This window comes from Elaeis guineensis, chromosome 8 (genome assembly GCF_000442705.2).
Source record: "Elaeis guineensis isolate ETL-2024a chromosome 8, EG11, whole genome shotgun sequence".
Taxonomy (NCBI): Eukaryota; Viridiplantae; Streptophyta; class Magnoliopsida; order Arecales; family Arecaceae; genus Elaeis; species Elaeis guineensis.
Window position 1 is genome coordinate 137,276,847 of NC_026000.2, and position 8,565 is coordinate 137,285,411.

Genomic DNA, 8,565 nt, shown 5'->3' on the forward strand with positions numbered 1-8,565 from the left:
ATGGGACAAGTCAAAGGCGAATTCGAGGTGTGAGACCCAACCATGGCAAAATATTTTCGGAAGGTGAGAGATCTAAAGGCACACCTCAAGTATTTTGAGATCTTCCACATTCTCAGGTCGGAGAATGCTCGGGCCGACGCACTCTCCAAGCTTGCGACATCAGCCTACGACGCCTTGGATCGGATACTTGTGGAGAGTCTCGAGCAGTCGAGCATGGACAGGGCCGAGGAGGTGCTACAATTGACGATCGAACCAAACTGGATGGATCCGATCGTTCAGTATCTGACCGACGGAACCAGTCCTGAAGACTCCGGGAAAGCCAAACGACTCCGATGGGCGGCCTCCCAATACGTAATGATGGATGGCCGACTCTACAAAAGGTCGTTCTTCCTTCCCTTGCTGAGGTGCCTGGGACCGACTGACGCAGACTACGCGCTCAGAGAAGTACATGAAGGGATCTGCGAAAATCACTTGGGGGGCAAATCCTTGGCCTACAAAGTCCTACGGCAGGGTTACTACTGTCCCACCATAAGAAAGGATGCGGCTGAGTTGGTTCGGAGGTGTGAACCATGTCAGAGGTACGCTAACATACAATACCGACCAGCCAACCAAATCACTCCCATTGTCGCCTCGTGGCCCTTCGCCCAGTGGAGAATCGACATACTTGGTCCTTTCCCTCCGGTGTCTGGTCAAAGAAAGTTCATAGTCGTCGCAATCGATTACTTCACTAAGTGGGTAGAAGCCGAACCTCTGGCGCAAATCACCGAGCGAAAGATGGAAGACTTCGTTCAGAAGTCCATCATCTTCAGGTTCGGACTACCGCACACCATTATCACCGACAATGGATGACAATTCGACAATAGAGACTTTCGGGAGTTCTGTGCGAGATTTCATATCACGCACAGACTGACCTCGATCGGGCACCCACAGTCCAACGACGAGATCAACGTAACCAACCGAACTATTCTGCATGGACTAAAGACCCGACTGAATGAAGCCAAAGGCCTCTGGGTCGAGGAATTGAATTCCGTCCTATGGGCGTACCGAACGACACCCCGCATCCCGATCGAAATTTTTTTTTCAGCTTGGCCTATGGGACGGAGGTGATGATCCCGCTTGAGATCAGGCTACCATCGACTAGAGTCGAGCAATACTACGAGCCGGGCAACTCCGAGTGTCGGAGAGCCGACTTGGACTTCCTACCTGAACTCCGATGCGAGGCTCAACTCCGCATGGCTTTCTACCGACAGAGAGTGGCCCGATACTACAATGCTAAGGTTAAGCCGAAGCTTTTCAGGCCCGGGGACCTGGTCTTAAGAAAGGTGGGAGTTTCGAAGCCTCTAGACCAAGAAAAATTAGCTCTGAACTGGGAAGGACCCTACAAGATAACAGACACCTACAGGCCGGAAGCCTACCGACTGGAGACTCTAGAAGAAATGGCCATTCCCCGGACTTGGAACGCCGACAACTTGAGATTGTACTACCAGTGAACCCTGTGTGCCTTTGTTCGGAATACAAATTCAGTTTTAAAACCCCGAAGTCTAGAATTTTGGCTCTTCGATTGCGGGTCGGCGCTCACCAGTAGTACGACCCCCGACACCCCGACTTGGGCCCAACGTTCCATCAGGAATCGATGGCCCGATCACCGATGATGCGTCGGACTCTTACGAGAACTAATATATCTACGACTGGTGGAAGGCCGACGATGGTGATAAAACCCCCCTAAGTTAAAGCCACGCTCCTTCCATAGTCAACTCTCGAACAAGACGACTGGCTAACTTGCCGACTTGGCTCTGGCCAAGAAAGGCAAAATGTCAATACGACCAACATCGCGTTCGCGACATACCGACCCGATCGCGATCGATCGAAGGGTATTCGGCTTACCACCGTTTATCACACGTCGTGATGCATACGCCCGACAAAGAATCGGGCAATGGATGATTGACTTGTCATCAACCAAATGCGTCGGACACTATTCAACTATCAGACCCTACAAGATGATCGGGTCAAAGAGCTACGCTCGAAGGACGGATGACACCCGACTCGACGAACATGCCCGACTCAGGTCTGGGCAATGGGCACTCGACTTGGACTCCCGACTATCGGGTCGTACGACAGCCAGGACACTGACTTAAAATCGAAGCTCGCTCTGCCTTTAACGTGGCACATGCTACCGACTGTCCCGGCTAGCTACCCGGGATCTTACCGAACATCTTAGCTAGGTACGTCGGGCCTATGACTTATACGCTCGAGGGTGTTTCGGCGAAACATACATTCCAAGATACATTTCAAGATACATAAAGAAAAAGAAAGAGTTGAAAAGTTTTCAATTTCATTCAAACATAAACTGAATTTACAAAATTGGGCTAAAGCCCGATTATAAGTACACTAAGCAAAAGCAAAAACATAAGATGCTCCGACTACTCATCGGGGTCGACTTCTTCAATTGGGAGAAGTTCCGGGGTGATCGGCGTGGCTGCCCGGGTTGGAGTAGCATCGGGGGTCGGAGCTGCCTCACCTTCGGTAACCTGATCCGGATTGGCTTCCTCCACGGCAATGTGATCTTCCGACACCGGATCGGCCACTTCTCCCGTGACTTGGTCCTCCGACCTTGGGGGAACGACGCTGCTGAGGTCAAGCTTCGGATACAGACCCTGGACTGCACCCCGGGCGTCCTCGTACCCCACTCGGTACGAGATGAAACCGCTCTCCAAGAGCTCCTCCCGATATTCGTCGGAGCCGCGGAAGTCCTCCACGGCCCGACTCATTGCCTCCGTCCTCGCTATGTCTGCATCGGCTTGAGCGGTGGACTAATTCTCCTTGGCCTTGGCGAGATTCCCCAGACTCACCCGGAGTTGCTCGCGCTCGGCTTTGAGTTCACCAACGTAACCATCCCGCTCACGACGCAGCCGACGAGCGGTACGGGACTTTCGTTTGGCTTCCTCGCGAGCCGACTGTAGTTCGGCCCCCGAGGCAGCCAGGGCGTCGGTAAGGCGGGAGATCTCCTCCTCGAGTCGGACCTCACGATCGACCGACTATTTCAGCTGCTCGACCATTATCGCCTTCTCGGCCTCGGCAGTCGCGGCCCTATCTTTTCAGGCCGCCCGGAGATCACCGAACCTCCGATATCCGACCTCCAGCTTGGATATGTTGTAAATTAGCTGCAAATAACAAGCCGATTGTCAGAAGACCGAACTGATAGAAAACAACGATGAAAATGAGAAGTGAAGGAGAGAAGTTCACCTGGATCATGGTCGGATAAAAGGAAGAAAGCATGTCAGACACCCACTGATTCTTCATGATCTCCCGGTCGGCCGAGAGGATCGTCGCCTGACATAACCTCCTGGCCAAATCGTGGTTGGTCAGGGCCGACGCTCCTTCGAAAAGCTGGACGTCGGGTGATGCGGCACGATCGACCGACCTTCTATCGTCGCCTGGCACCATCGGGGCTTTCCCTTGTTTGGACGCCCAGGCCTTGAAGTTGGAAAAAGATGGGAGGCTCGAGCTCGACTGGGTCCCTCCCGAGGCCGCGACGGCCGCTGACGTAGGCCGTTCGGGCTCGCGTGTCTCTGCCCGAACTTCTTCTACTGGCTGTGCAGCTGGCACACCTCCGGTCGCTCCCTCGACTGCCCGTTCCTCGGACGGGGCTTCGGAAGGCACCGTCGGCACCAACAGTGCAATAATCGGCTCATGGCCCGACGCACGTTCGGAGCCGGGCTGCGCTCCCGTCGCCGCAGGGTCGCTTGGTAATGCTACCTGAGGCCTCTTGGGAGGCCGCGATGGTTCGGCTCCGTGCCCCGACCTCTTCCGCGCTGCATGTTGCCGAACGTCGGCATCCGTCAGCCTCACCCTCGGTGGCATGCCTACAATTTCAACAGAGGATCAGCACCAGCCCAATGACAAAAAAAAAATGACAGACCAAGATGTACCTAGACGAGGAACCGAGCTCAGACCGACGTCGTACAGAGCTTGCTCGATGACGAGCTCCCTCTACTTCGGCACCAAAATATCCTTCAAGCAGTGAAAATCCTCTCGGTCCCCGTCCTCCACCCGACTGTTCTCATTCGGCTGAGTCCGGGGGTCCCCCCAGTGGGAAGGGAACCCCCAAGGAAGTGGAGAAGAAGTAAAGAAGAACTGGTTCTTCCATCCATGGATTGACGATGGAAGACCAGTGATGAAGGAAAGACCCTTCCGAGGGTTAAAAAACCACCACCTTCGGGCTTTAGGGTGGGGTCGGAGAACAAAGAATACTCAGAAGAGAGAGATACGAGGATTAATCGGCAAAAGCCGACACAACAAGGCAAAACTGACTATCAGCTAGACTGAGTTCGGCGCCAGTTGCGTCGGACAAAGTCCGTAATAGTCCAAGATGTTTCGAACAAACTCCGAAATCGAAAACGAAGATCGGCCCGGAGGTCCTCAACATAGAAAGCCACCGGGCCTGGGGGCGGGTTGTTAACCCGACCGTCGGCCCCAGGGGCAAACAGCTGAAACTGTTCTGGGATGCTGTACTGCTCCCAGAGCCGATCGACGTTCGACCCCGAAAGTGAAGAAACCTCCACCTTCGGGGTCGATCGAGAATCGTTGGTCGGGTTCCCCAACGGACTTTCTCGAGGAGAGGTTCTAGCCATGATGCTGGTCCCAAAGAAGAAGGATAAGGAAGAAAATTTCAAGGAAGCAAAGAAAAAATGAAGAGACAGACAAAGGCTTCGAGAAAACTTTCCAAGGAGGAAGGCGGGGACAACTATCTGAGACAAGAGGGATCACTCGACCAGAGTCTCGGCAACAGGACTATGAAAAGTGGAGTTTTGGATGCAGGTGACCCTACATATATAGTGCCCTTTGACGGTCGGGATGAAGGCACGCCCAATGAGGGTCTCCCGAATTCTGACACATGGCAACATCTGGGCCTTCCCTCAGTTCGACGATTCGACGCACCTACCCCAGATCAAGCCACGTCACCTCCATCCGCCTGAACGGGTTCGGCCCAATGGCCCCCTGCCACGTGGCGGAAGAACCGCGCCTCATGATTCACTAACCGACGGTGGTTTGTGCTCCCGAGGAGACGGCGGAAATGGCGGTTCCTGTTCTCAATGGGACATCTGACACCGATGGGATGCCTGATACCAATGGGACGTCTGACTCCGGACCGATCATTGGTACGGTCGTCAGAGTCGGAGCATGATGCGATGGATATCCACTTCTTTCGTCCGAAGCCGTCGTCCACGTGAAAATGCTGGACAGCACGATATCCGACTCAGGAGTGGGGGGGCAACTGTTGGGACATACCGACTGACCCCTTTTATGCCGACTCACCCTCAGGCCTGCCCGACCGATGTCCGACTCTACCGACCGCACCGATCGATGACTGCCGACACTGTCCAACCAAAGGTATGTCGGTCGGGCAGACCCATTCTGTTCCCGACTAGCTGAACGATGGAGCCCGACTCTACCGACTCACTGTGGGCGGGGGTGGTGGCCGACGTCCGACTCCCGCAATGCGCCAGACCAGCCAACGGTGTCCCCGGGTCTTTACCCGACGTCCTACAACCAAATGCCGACATATGGTCGGCCGGCTCCCCCAAACGCCGTACGACCGCTGTGGGCTGCTGTCTTGATAAGGGCATGCGGCATGGCCGCCCTGGGGCATTGTTCTGCCAAGGACATAGATTAATCCCAGCGATTTGACAGCCCATGACGATTTGACAGTCCGCGGCGACTCTGATAGCCTCCGGCGATTTGACAACTCCCCCAGTTGTCTGCGCCATTAATGGCGGCACCACGCCGTGCTCTACTATAAAATGGGGAAGGCAACAGTGCTGAGGAGGTTCTTTCGAAACCCCTGGACTCTCTCTCTCTTCCGCTGAGTCTCCCTGATTCTTTTCTACTGTTGCCTAGTCTCCTCTCTGATTTGACCGTCGGAGGGTCCCCGTCGGAGATATCTCCGATCAGTGTGGACTTCTCTTACAGGTGCTTGTTTTCGACGATCAGATGATGAGGGGATTGGCCGCAACAGATTCAATTCCATAAGGGATAGATATTTATTCCCGGTTGGTGGTATCATTGCTGAGTGATCACTTGCTATCTGGCTTGAAAAGGTGATCCCGAAGCTCTCTTTTCTAGCAAGCAGGACAAGTAGAGATCTAAGGTTATAACTCTTAGTTTTACTCGATATTTCTTGGAAGCTATGGCAGTCAAAATTCTTGTGTTCTGTTATCAGGAGGAATCTGAGAACCTGGATGGTGGTATCCCCATCCTGAAAAAATAGTTTGATGCATCATACATACGTTGCTGACCTTTTGATTTTTTTTGCATTGAATATTGCGTTGGCTGCTTGGAGATGCACAATGACATGACATAGAGTAGAAATGCTAATAATGTATAAGGCGTAGTTAGCCAACTGAACTCTAATTTTGTATGGACTATTTTTAGCCTTAATCTACAAGTGACACCTTTTGAGGTCTAAAATATAGTTTGTTGCTAATAATACATTATATGGGCATCTTTAGATTTCAAATGATGTCAGAATACACGGTAAAAATTTGCCGGCATCAGCCAATAAAAGTATTGAATTCGGCAAATATACTTCAAACCATGGAAAGTAAGATAGTTTGAAAAAAAAAAAAATCAACTATAGTAGTCCACCAGCCTATTGCAACTAGCATTGAATTAGAACGCTGACATGCACCATCCATATTTGTTAATTCTTCAGCTTGTTATTTACAAAAAATAGCAGGAATTTGATTTATTATAATGAAATGCTGCTGTCCTTTTAAGAACCAAGGTTCAGTTATGCCTAAAAATTGCTTGTTAATTATTTACTGTTATTAGAAAACTTTGCTGTTACGTAGTTGGCTAGATGGAAAGGACTTGGTGTGATCTGCGTAGAGGGTGTTGTGTTTATATGATTCCTCTACTACATCTCAATTAATGACAACTTAGATCTTGTGGAATCATCTCAAGTTCATATTGGATCTTGCGTGCTAATTTTATACCTGATGTAGACTATGTTATATATACACTGTAGCTATAGACATAGGTACCATATAATGACTAGGACTAAAACCTAAAACAGATTAATCTGAAAGTATTATTTATATATTGTGGCATTGATGCACGCCATATATATATATATTTTAGATATTTCTATTGTGCAATCAATATAGAAGCAAATATATATTTGCATGAATCTTCATGTATTTCATGATTTAAGTTCTAATATTTTCACTGAGCTATAGATCCAAGCATATATATAATTCGATACAACTCAAAAACACCATTCTACGACACATGATCAGTTCCAAAAAGATTGGTACTGTAGTGTCTCGTAATCTATACAAGAAATGAGCTTGATATACTTTGATATTATTTGTAATGATCAAAGACCACATTCCAAGAGAAATCATAAGAAAACTTGGAGAATAAAGGTTATAAGCAGAAATATTTTTTATTGTTGTTTGTGAGGACCACCTTCTCCGGTTGTTCGCCCCTCCCCTGGTTCCCACCTTCCGGACGCCAATGACTGCCTTTTAGAGGCGCATTGCACGTGCACTCGTGTAATGCAAGTTTTATACCTTGTTGATTAAGAAAACAAAGCTACGGGCCTACTTTGGTATTAATGTTGTTTTTGTATTTTTATCTCCATAATACCAAACATTAAATGAAGATTGATGTTTATTTGGCACAAAAATTCTATATATCATTCATTGTTTTTGTTTTTGCTCTTTTCTAAAAGCAATAATCTTTACCATGAAAGGCTTTTTAAAGGTTTTACAAATAATTTCTTACCAAAAAAAAAGTTTTACAAATAATTGAAGAAAAACAAAGAGTTCCGTTGTCATTTTGATCCAATTCAAAGCGTATCATTGGACTTTCGAGAATAATAACAAGAAACAAAAGCAATACTAGATGAGTCCTAAATTTACGTGACATTAATTTTGGTAAGGTACCTTTTTGGAAAAAAATCATGTTTTTTAGCACATAAAATTGCTTACAGTGTAAATATGTAGTGCCTGTTACAATGTCAACAGGTTGCAGCGTCAAATTAAACAAGTTGCACATCCAACTACATTGGAAAAGTTAGATCCTCCTCTAAAATAATGGCAATTACAAATCTGTGATGGTCATTATATTAATAGTTTTGAAGGGTGCTATGTACGTAATATTTAGACTTTACATAATGCCCACTATTTCAAAAGATATTCTACCAGTGGAATCTAATTTGTTATTTGACAATCATTACGTATCATTCTGTGTTTTTCTTTTTCTTTTTGCCGGGATGGCAACGACTGTATGACATGAGTAATAGTTATTATTTAATAAAGTATTACATGGCACGAATAATATTGCCATTGTAATAGGAGGGGCGATCGTAGATGAGTCAAAAGCATGATCTAAATCAAAATTTCTCATGTATTGAACTTTCTCTTTGAGCAACTAGTGGTCGGCAATAGATGATGTCCTAAATTATTTTTTTTTATATCAAAAAAAAAATATTTTAAGACACCATCTATTGCCAACATCTAGTTGCTCAAAGAGCAAGTTCAATATATGAGAAATGTTTTC